Raw genomic sequence first — 12,394 nt, 5'->3', positions numbered from 1 at the left:
CCCAGAAATATTCTAAGATAAGAAATCTGTGCCTAAAAGTCTCTATCAGATACATAAAACAACATATACGTGAGTTCTATGGTGATATTCACACAATGTACTAAAGAATGAGATTGGTTGTTTTTTTGATTGAGAATTAGGAGAGCTCAGAATCTAGATTCTGCACAGGGAGGTTTAGATTCAAGATTGTTGGTTGTCCATGTCAGCCACATAACCAAGGGTAATACCAAGGACTGCTTTGAATACCAATATCAGAGGTTTGTGAAATACCCAGTTATTAGCAGACAACCATTCTGCTTCATCTCAACTAAAATGGTTAGTGTGTGCTTGAATATGTTCAAAAGGGTTTAAGTAGGGAAGTTAATAACTGTCAGGAGAGCAGGAGTGTGAACGGATGTCCAGAAGCAGGATGTTACAGTAATGTAACTTACAAAGCATAAGTGAGTTCATTAATGCTTTGGTAGTGTGGAATGGAAAAGAACAGTGTGTTTTCCGTATGTTAAGAAAACAATAGCTAGCAGGTGTAGTGACAGTGATCAATGCACGCCAAGAAGCTGTATGAACACCAAGAAATCTAGTTGAGAAAAAGGAAAGTCAAAGGGAAGCAGATGGAACTGAGTGGAGAGTTGTTCCTCGGTGAATGAAGGAAGTACATTACCCCAATTTTTAAAGAATTCAGCATAAGAGACTGCAGGGAAATCCAATACTGAATTTGCGTAAGAATCATATGCAAGGCTGAAAAGGAAATTATGTGCGTCTAAAACCAAAAAGAAGAAATTATGATACTAATGGGGGTGGAGTAAGGAGGGAAGAGGTGGGGACCGGAGACAAACCCAGGGGTCTAACTGGTAGAGATGTCACTCAGGACAGATCAGAATCCCAAAGAACACAAAAATAGCAATCCCAAAGGTCTGCTGAGAATCACAATAATATTTAAAATAAATGAGGCAAACCCAGTAATCCCTACATAAATGTAACAAGAATATTTTATGGCACCAAGGGTGAAGCGTACCCCTTAACTTCCACGGCAAATAAATCAACGAACCTTATAACTTTATGAGGTTAAGGAATTATATACAACTTTTATTCAAATAGAATTCGTAGAAATAAAATCAAGATTCAAAATATGTTAAATTATGTTTCAAAATATTTAGGCGCTTCTAAAGTGACAGAGCAGCGAATGTGATAAGTGAGTAAGAAAAAGTGCTGAAGTGTTATATACAATATCTACAGAATCACCATAAGGCAAACAGAAATGTTCTGGGCAGAGAGAAAGGTAACATGGTAGTAAAGAGTATCAAATACTGTGGACACACAAAGCAGGAGGAGGCAGATGAGAGAATGGTATGGTGCGCTACTTAAGTTTTCCAAGAGGAAGAGTGCTGTTTTGATTACATGGATGCCATGGAAGCCTCACTGAAAAGATGATTATTAGTGGCGAGTTTCAAAGTATTTGTTTTTTTCTAAACAAGACCTTTTACCATCTTGGAGTAGAAAGTAATCTGTGGTAGTTGGAAAGAAGTGTATAGTCAGTGAAAGTGTTTTTTTTTTTTTACCTTAAAGCAGCACCACTGTAGATCTGAAACACCAGAGGGGTGGGTCACTGAAAGGGAACAGATGAATAGAACAGTAAACCAGAGACAAACCTTTGGTGATAAAGCCAGAAGTACAATATATGCTCCAATTATAAACTAGTTACCGGATTTCAAGGTCAACCTGTTACACTTCGGGCTTCTTGACACTTGCAAAACCTTTTTAATCTTCATATTCAACCTCTAAGGCCTGCAGTTTGTATAGAAGTGGTCTGAATCTCTGCATATATTTTAAATCTCATTGTCACAGAATGAGTAGGATAGAAAACACAATGGTATTCAAAAACCGTTTTGGAGACTTAGGAACTAAAAATAAATGAAAAACAAAGTGGAGATTGTGTGGCTTTTGTATGCAAGATATATATTTTTGGAGCTTCACTACATTGCAGGTTCAGCAATGCAAGCCTTCCTTCACATACATGCATGAAGTGTTTTCCCATTTCACCACTGCCCCAGGTCATACTTCACTGGCTTCTAACTTCAATTAGAACAATGGAATGTTGGGAGCTCCACTGGAGATAATGGGGTGCTCTGGGCTTCTACTGGCTGATAAAAGCACGGAGCGTCAACATTCCAATGTTCTTTGTTCACAGCAATAGCTGTGACCAAAGGCCTCACGGGGCCAAGGTTATTATTGTTTGATTTATTAGAACATTCTGCCTTCTAGCGGCAGAATGTTCTTACAGCCTTATAGCCCTTCGTAGCTGGGCTGTATCAACAATTAAAGTTCTGCTCCCTTGTTAAAGGCCCTCACCTTTGGCTCGGTTTGGAGCGGGCCTTTAATAGCCAGGATAGCCCGCTAAGGTGGCTGCCATGTGACACCAGACTACTATTTGTCTGCATCTTGATGGGTGTTCAGGCCTTTGGCTTGGCTGGGCCAGGTTCCTCTTCCATGCCAGGCCGGCTGCGGTGATCGGGTGAGACACCATGTACTCGGGTGCATAGGAGACCGGGAAATCACAGTCTGCATTCTGATCACATAATATTTTTTTATATAAGTATTACAATGAGATGGCATTCTCTAGCCTTAGAAGCCTTTCCCTTTAGAGCAAGACACGTATACAGGAGGGGACTGCATTGTTGGAATTTTTAATTCTTTTAATCAATCTTTCATCCAAATTTCACTGATTTGTAAACTCTGCATCTTTCTGTCATTTCAGATACATCAACAGGTGGGTAATATTCACTGCATTTCCGAATCAAGTGAAGAACTTTAAAATGTTCCTTATAATTTCCCCTTCCAAAATGGTGCTTCATTACTTTGGAGTATTTTCAGAAAGTTACTACGCAAAGACATATCAGCATAGAAAACCACTTCCCCTTGCATAACAGCGTTTTACAGATTTCAATCTTCGCCATGTCGGTCCATCTACTGCTTTCCCTTGTTTCTTTCATGGGCATGCATTTGGTTTCATTTTCCAATTATTCTATGTACACTATCAATTCTAAGGGCTTTCCTTCCTCTTTCTGCACTTTCTTCTAAGTACCTCTGTCACCGCACAGCATACCCTAGCTTTGGAAGAGCTGCATTAAGGGATTGGTAGTTTCTATAATCCTTCCTTCAAGAACAAGAAAGATGAGAAAAGCGAATGGAAGAGGTGTTGCCAGTCTCAAACCTGTGAGTAGGTGCTTCCTGCACGTACCTGAACAGTAATGGCAGAGAGAGAGAGAGTATGTATGTGTGTGTGTGTGTGTGTGTGTGTGTGTGTGTGTGTGTGTGTGTGTGTGTGTATATATATATATGTATATATATATATGTATATATATATATATAGTGTATAGGTAGGTAGGAATTTGGCAGTTATTGATTATGGGATATCCAAACAATCCTGTTGTGTGATGGACGCCATTGAAAGGACTCATGTCTGTTCCTTCAGCTTACTTGCTGGATAGCTTAGAGATCTGAGAAGGTGGATTAGCCCAGTCACCTTTACTACTGAAAACTTGTTTATTCATATCGGAAGAGCTCAAAATATACATCAGGTACTCTCATCTTTCAGCTATCCCAGCAAAGTATTAGTCATAAATTGAAGAAATTATTGCTTTTTCCACTGAAGAGCACTGAAACAGCTGGGGTGGGGACTGCCAGAGAGAAAGGATTACAGCAGGTAATCGTAAGTAAGAAGTGTATTACAACCAGTAAAATATTTTGTGGAAGAGAATTTCGTTAGCAAGAGAGGCAGGGCTACCTCTCCGTCTGCGCTGAGCAAAAGCCAAGGCATGTACTCGATTGTGAAACATCTTTCTGAATGAATTTCAAAATGTATTAAGAATTCATTGTACAGCCAACGATTCTCTGATGTATTTTCAATGAACGCAGATATAACTACTGGTTTTAATACGCGGTTTAGAGCTAATTATAATATTTAGTCAGCATGTATCTTACATTGCACATTTTTCCAAAAGTATGAGGAAGAGTGTGGTTTCATTATTTGCATCTAGGGGTAAGCTGCACAATACCGGAACTCTAAGATGGTTTTAGCAACTCTGCCTTGGGCAATATGCGGTTCTGACCAGAATGAGTTTTACCTTGACCTCCACAGCCTAAGCCTACCATGACAGGTGGGAAGCCACAAGAGGCTCATTAAAGTGTGATGGATGAGCAGAACACTCCCAGATGAACAATCTGGGCTGCAGGTCAACTCAGACACTAACCTATCCTCAATGCTCTATTGCTAATACCAGTGATCGAAAGATTAAACGGGCAGTTCCGTTCTAACTCCACACGAGCTTGCATATCCATTGACTACCAGCCTCCCCTAACACAATATGAAAACTAATTGCAGGCAGTATTGAGAGGAGAAAGACAGAGGTCCTGATTACGACCTTGGCAGATGGGATACTCCATAACAAACGTGATGGATATCCCGTCCGCCTAATTACAAGTTCCATTATATCCTCTGGAACGTTTAAAACGGTGGGCAGGATGTCAGTCATGTTTGACGGAGTATCCCAAGTCATAATAGGGCCCAGAGTGTGTGCATCGGTCATGGGCTGTGAGGCAGTTTTCTTGTGTAATTAACACAAAAATAATTATGTGCGAGTTACTGGATTTCTTCTATGCCTGTTCCCAACATAGTCAGTTGAACTTTATTGCTCAACTCTTTGTCTGTCCTCGGCATGCCCGCTGCAGTTAATAAAGTCTTCAGAGGGGGCCATGTTGGAAACAGGAACACAAACACTTCAGAATCTAATTTCATGAGCTAATATTCCTTAGAAGACTGTTACTTCACAAAGATGCTACCTGGGGACAAAGAGGTGAATTGTGTTAAAAACAAATTATACCAGCGGTATTTTGCAAAAGAGCCTGAAGTCTTGAGAAAGGATGAACTTTCATGTGTCCTTGCACACACTTTTTACCACTTTTTATTTGTTTTTTAATAAGAAAGAACTCAAAGTAAAAGCTCACCATACGCGATACAGTACATATTATCAAGTATAGATTTTCCAAGGTCAACAGCCAGGGTGGGGAACCCCACGTCCCCCCCTTAGAGGAGAGCAATTGAAATAGTGTTGTCCCTCAGTCAATTCTAAACATTTTGGAGTTTTACACACCATCCATTATTGTGCCTAAGTTGACAGCTCTCCAATATCACCATCAAACTAATGACCATATTTTCATGTTACTGAACTAGGATGAGAAAGCAAGTAGACAATACTTCACTTCATAGGGAGGCTTGCCATTATTATTATTATTATTATTATTATTACTATTCCTCCTCCTCCTCCTCCCACTGAAAGAATTTGAAACCATAACAATTTAAAGGCCAGTCTAAAAAGTGAGAAATGTATAGTCTACAAAATCTGGGATATTCTAAAAGGACAGCATCAAAACATTTGACTCTATTGTTGAGAAAGGTTCCAGCATCAGCATGTACCGCCATCTTGTGACTTTTAGTATAATGATCACCTTTTGGAGTAAATAATGGCCCTTCTAAAACCGTCTTTAGGAGCACTAGTGTTTTTACGGAAAAATAGCCACAAGTGATGTTCTACAAACTCCTGGTGGACAATAAAAATAACATTGGGGTCATAAGCTCCTACAATCTTACAACTCTAATAATTTTATGCTATGCTCATTGTGAATCATGACAAAAGTAGTAACGCTTCCTTTCGTAACCACCATCAACCTATAATTTTACAAAGCACCCTTACATGGGCACAGTTCACAATGGTAGCTGTCTAACCTTTGTGACAGAAGGCGGACTGTTCTTCATTATGCCTTCGATTGCTGCAGACTGTAATCACCACTTGATCTTTATATACATCCTCTTTAACCCTATCCAAGCAACAAACTGTGGAGTGTGTCAGGCAATGCATTTAAGAACTACAGCTCTGCACTGCACGGACTCACTGATAACCTTCACTTCAATCAATTAAGCACGATAGTAACATTAAAAAAAAAACACAAAGGGGACAGTGCAAGTATATTTGAAGAAATGCCTACTGCATTATACCCTATAGGTATGATTCAATCTGCTGGAAGGAAATCTAGCACCAACTGCAAACTCCCATAGTGGTGGAAGCAAATGTGCCAAAAACAGCTGAAAGAATTAACTAGGGGCGGCTTCTCAGTAATGGCAGTGGAGCAGCACCCCTCTTGCTAAGAGCCAGCAGCTGAAAAATAAAACAATATTTCATTATCATTTGATTTTATGGCCGCTGGCTCAGCCTGCAGCATGTGACTGGAAGAGTTGGGTTCGGCCACAGGAGGAGGGAGAGTGGAGGGGTGCGTGGAGTCTGTGCACTAAGTGCACGTGTGTTTTGGCAACACACATGCACACTTAGGTTTCTCCAACCCGGCTGTGTTGCACAGTGCACTGTCTCAGCGGCAGACAAAGCCGCTCAGACCAATCCTGGTGATGCTCTCATGCTAGGTTTAGCACAAGAGCAGTGCCATGATTGCTGGGGAGCCTGTTCTGTGCCCCCTGGAATGCTGGGACACTAGAAGAGAAGAACAGCGAGGTGGCGTCAGCAACGGATATGTTTTATTTTTTCATTATTTATTTCCTCCGTAGTTCCCCTCCGACCCCACTCCTCCTCCATATTTGCAACAGCTGCCCCAGGAATAAGCCACTCTATTCTATTTTAAGACTACAAATCACAATATTTGGCACCATGTAAACTACCAAGACCACGTAATTCTGTTCGGTCATGACAACCTTTTACACCTCCTCTCTCTAACAAAATAGAAAACAGTTGGCAAAAATTTAACAGCCATTTTCTTTTTGAAGAAAGGAAGAGGGCTTCTCTGCAGAACCAGTCATTAAAGAACAAGTTACTTACCTTTTGTAACAAATTGATCATCCATCCATCGGGAAGTCTTTGGTACGATTAAGGTAGAACGTCAACGCTCTTTTTGGATCCAAACAGTGGAGTCTCTCCTCTTCAAGAGAAGGAGAGTGTGTGTGTGCGCGTGTGTGTGGGAGAGAAAGAAAGAAAAAAAAAAGGCAATGTGATGGACTGGCCTACATGAAAGGGTGTAAGGGTGTGACTATTTTAGGTAGGAAGGAGGAGGTCGTGGTACAAAACACCAATTTATCAGGATGGACAGAGATGAAGAGTGGCTTCAAAGAAAGAGCTTGTAACTCACTCACTATGTGCAGAGCTGATGGCTACAAGGAGGCTGTTTTTAAAGTGAGAAGCCAAACAGTACAATTATGAAGAGGCTCAGAGGGAGCACACAAGGAAAGTGAGTACCAAGTTTGGATCCCACTGGGGCGTTATGAACAGGGTAGGCGGTAACATGCGGGTAAGACCTTTGAGGAATCACCCAACAATGGGAGATTGAAAATGGAGGGTTGATCAGGTAGTCTGAGGAAAGCAGACATGGCAGAAAGCTAACCCTTAAGGGTGCCCAAATTAGAGCCCAGCTGGACAATAGAAAGTATAAACAAAAGAACCTCAGTGAGAGGTGCAGACAGGGGATCAACAGAACTGTTGGTGCCCTATGCCACAAATGTATTCCATTGACAGGCGTACACTGTTTTGGTGGAGGGATGCTTTGCTGCCAAGATAACACTACAGACTTCGGGTGGAAGGTCGAAAGCTGTCAACTGCCGCCGCTCAATCTCCATGCAAGAAGGCGAAGACTGGACAGGTTTGTGTGGAGAACCGTCCCCTGCAGTCGGAAGCTGTCAAATGCCACCGCTTAATCTCTGCACAAGGAGGAGGAGACTGGACAGGTTCGGATGGAGAACAGTCCCCTGCTGCTGCGACAGAAGATCCTCCCAAAGAAGCAGTCTGATTGGAGGATGGATTGCATGGGCAGAAGCTCGGGATACCATGCTCTTTGTGCCCAGTCCTGAGCCACAAGAATTACTTGGGCCCGATTGTTCTTGATCTTCTTAAGAATGCTGGGTAGAAGTGGTATTGTCGTAAAGGAGGACTGAGTTCCATTCAAGACAGAAAGCGTCACAAAGCGAGTGCCGCCTTGGAAACTTCAACATGCATAACAGCTGACATTGCGCGTTCTCTGTGGAGGAGAGAAGATCTAACCATGGCTCTCCCCACTGCTGAAAGAGGCCTTGTGCCTTCTCTGGATGGAGACCCCATTCGTGATCGACCATCCATTGATAGATGAGTTTGTCTGCTCTGGCATTCAGGGAGCCTGCCAGGTGTTGAACCACCAGGGATATGCCTGACATTTCAGCCACGTCCAGAGGCACAGGTTTTCTTGACAAACAGTCCACAACCCCACCCTGCCCTGCTTGTTGCAGTACCACATGGCGGTGGTGTTGTCTGTGAACGCATGCAGCACTTTTCCTTTGAGAAAGGGAAGGAATGCTTTCAATGAAAACCTTATAGCCCTGAGCTCCAGAAGGTGTATGTGGAGCCCAGACTCTGCCGTCGACCAGATGCCTCTGATCTCCACCACCCCCATCCGAGGAGTGAATGTCACTACTCTTAGATCTGGCTGGAGAAGGGAGAGGGATCAGCCCGTGACCCAACTGCGGTCCGAAAGCCACCACTGCAGATCTCGAGCACTTCCCTCTGACATCTGGCCCGTGTCTGAGAGATTCCTTTGATGCTGTGCCCACTGGAACTTCAGGTCTCCCTCCGGAGCCCGCGTATGCCATCAGGCATGTGTGACTAGCAGGATGCAGGAGGCCATGAGGCCCAGCACCCTCAGAGTCATTGTCACCAAAACCCAGGACAGAGGCTGAAGCATTGGTATCATAGCCTGCATATCCTTGACTCACCACTCAGAAGGATAGGCTGGAAACTGCACTGTGTCAAGAACAGCTCTGATGAAAGGGGGCATCTGAGTAGGAATCAGGTTGACTTTGGCACGTTTATAGGGAACCGCAGTGAACGCAGGAGGTCTGCCGTAGTCTGGAGGTGGGAGACAACAGCTTGGGGTGAGCCTGCCTTCAACAGCCAGTCTTCGAGGTAGGGGAAGACTGCAACATGTAGCTGGCGCAGATGAGCTGCGACCACTGACATCACTTTCGCAAACACCCGAGGGTGCTGGTAAGATCAAAGGGGGGCATGGTAAACAAAGTGCTCGTGACCTACTACGAACCGCAAGTAACATCTGTGGGCATGCAGGATGGTAATGTGAAAGAAGGCGTCCTGCAAGTCCAATGCTACCCATCCAGTCGCCAGAGTCCAAGGCAGATAGGACCTGAGCCATAGTGAGCATTTTGAACTTCTCCTTTCTGAGGAAGAGATACAGAGACCGGAGGTCTAGGATAGGGCAGAGGCCCTTGTCCTTTTTGGGCACCAGAAAGTAGCAGGAATGACAACCACAACCTACTTCTGGCTCATTGACCCTCTCTATGGCTCCCTTGGCCAAGAGAGACGTAACTTCCTCAAGAAGAAGTGCCAAGTGATCCTCCGTCATCTGATTGGAGTAGGGTGGCATGGCCAGATGGGTAGTCTCATAGGAGAGGGAATAACCACGCCTGACAATTGTAAAACCCACCTGTGCGTCATAATGGAATTTGTGAAGTAAATTCACAAGCCTCTTCTTGTAGGAGGCTGAATGTCCACAAGATAGAATACAAGAATTTGGAGTCGGATTCATGACAGCACTTTATTTCGCTGCAGTGGGTCACCCCCAAATAGTGTCCGTGACTCTCTCTGGCCAAGTGCGACTGACCTCTTCAGGATGTTCAAGCACAGAAATAACATTTCTGAGAACAAGAGAGGCGGTTAGGTACTCTGCAAAGTTTCAAAAAAATTTAAGAGAAACTAGTAAATTTTTAAGAAACGAAACAAGTAGATGCCAAAGCCATACAATTTTGCTCGTAGCATATACAGACTGGAGTTAAAGGTTAGACAAAATGGAGCCCTCGTGCCAAGTTAAGAAATACATTTTTCACAAACCGTCCTTTTTGCCGTGAGGGGAACATTTTGTACCATTCAAGCAATAGAAACGTCACCAATATGAGTAAACAAATAAAAAGCAGTGCAGCAAATATTACGATACCCCGTCTTTTCTTGTCCATTACCTTTTGCTCCTCCTAGATATTGTCATACCTAGCCATTTTCCCTATCTACTGTAACATACAAAAGATATAATAATCCCCATTGTCCTTTACTTCCAAGCCTCACTGGGAAGCTTATGTACTGGTCCGCACGTTGGTGGTCTTGACCACCGGCATGGGGTGCAGTCCCTCCTAGGACTGTTTCTTCCTTTAAGTCTCTTTATAGTTCAACCGTACCCCGTTTCTCAAATCGTATCTAGGTCCATATATCTCAGAATCAAAGAGTTCAGGGGGAGAAGTAGATTTGTCAACATGTTTCTCAGGTGTCCTTATTGCAACATTTAAAATCACTTCTCCATTCCCAAAAGGAACTTGGTACGGAATGTGCTCAGTCTCGGTATCCGGGCAATTGTCTAATACCCACTGGTCATAGGGTAAAGGCAAAGGGCACGTTTTCACATGTGATGCATGAATCCAGTTCTTCTTCCCGTCACATTTCACAGCAGTCTGGATGGCCAGGAGAACCTGCGGGCCCCTTCCACCTGTGTTCCAGGCTCTTTTTCTTTTGGAAATTATTTAGAAAGATCCAATATCCTGCCTTGATGTAGTGTCCAGAGCCCTCGAGTCTCCTGGGCAGTGCCTCTTTGACCTATTCATAGATAGAACCCAATTGTTCAGTTAACTGCACAAGGTACATATTACCACCAGCATATACCTTTTCTTGTTCACTGGTTCCATTTCTACAAAATCCATTTTCAGGACTTCAAATGGCAAGTCCGGTGGTACAAAATTTCCTTTAGGGACAAGAGTGTCTTTTTCTACATTGTATGTCCAGCATATGATGCACCTTTGTACATGTGGACGTGCATATTTTGGTATGTTCTTGTTATGCCATACGTGATCCAATTTATCCACTATTCCTTGAGCACTAATGTGTGCAGGTACATGTGCTGAGGAAACTATGGCATTCACATAAGCATTAGGTAACATCAGTCTCCTTTTCTTTGTCTTGTCTACCCAACATCCTTCACTATCTAAGGTGGCACAAATGTACCACTCAGCAAGGTCCTCTGGAGTAGCTGCCCCCTGAATATCCTTTACACAGTCTATTCTCTTGTTCATCATGCCAACTTCTGGTAACCATCTAGCTGTCCCTGTCACATACATGGTACTGTACTCATTTTGTGCAGTATTTTCACTGTCCTTTCTGCAAATACATTTCCTTTTCCTACATCAGTCTCAATTTTCTTGTGAGCTGAACATTTTGCCACTGCCAATTTCTAAGGTAACGTTAAAGCATTTAACAACCTTACAATGAGTTTACCTTGACATATTTGTGTTCCATGAGATGTCATAAACCCCCTCTTTCACAGTCTACCAAAAGAATGTACTACGCCAAAAGCATACTGTCAGTGTACACATTAACCTTTAAACCATCACTCAATTCACACGCTCGCGTCAAGACTAAATTACGCAGCTTGCGCAGATTTGTAAAGTATCTTATTGCTCTCAAATATAGTCTGTAACGTAGTAACAGCATAGGCTGCAACTATGGTCCCATCAGATAATTTTGAGCAGGAACCATCAACATACAATTCGCCATCCCACTCTTCCAATGGCCTGTCAGTGATGTCTCTTGTGTTCTGATAATACAGTCATGCATATCTTCTGGCAGCACTTCTTCATTCGGTAAAGGTAACATAATTTTAGGGTACAAAACGTTTCATCTCTGTATTGTGACATAAGGAAAAAACAAAGTGAATTCGTAGCATGTCAACCTAGTATTTCTCAAATGGGTCTGTGTTTTGTTCAGTAGAACATCTAAAGCTTGGGGTACCATCACTGTTAATGGATGTCCAAGCACATATCCTTCACTCTATTTTACTGCTGTAGTCGCTGCTGCTTTAGTCCTGAGACAACGTGGCAATGCTCGTGCTACTGTGGCTAAGCTGGCCGAAAAATAAGCACATGATCTGTTTTTGTCTCTGTGTTATAGTGTCAATAATGCAAGACTGCAACCTTCGTTTGCATGCACAAATGGGATAAATGGTTTCTGATAATCTGGAGCGCCTAACACAGGTGCATTACACAAAGCCTTTTTCAATTCACAGAAGGCTCTCACATTCATCACTCCAAGTGGTTGGTACATATACATCTTTCAGAGTAAGGGCAACCAAAAGTTTCGCTATGAGGTAATAATTGGGTATCCATTGTATGAAACATGAGGTAATACCTATAAAACCTCAAACATCTTTCTGTATTTGTGGATGTTGTAAATTGCAAATTATTGTTATTCTTTGTGAGTCAGTCTTCTACCCCCCTTTGACAGGAGGTGGCCTAAATAGAACACCTCCTGTTGACAATAGTGCA

Source organism: Pleurodeles waltl, chromosome 11 (genome assembly GCF_031143425.1).
Source record: "Pleurodeles waltl isolate 20211129_DDA chromosome 11, aPleWal1.hap1.20221129, whole genome shotgun sequence".
In the NCBI taxonomy this organism is placed as follows: domain Eukaryota; kingdom Metazoa; phylum Chordata; class Amphibia; order Caudata; family Salamandridae; genus Pleurodeles; species Pleurodeles waltl.
This window is presented reverse-complemented; position numbering follows the sequence as displayed.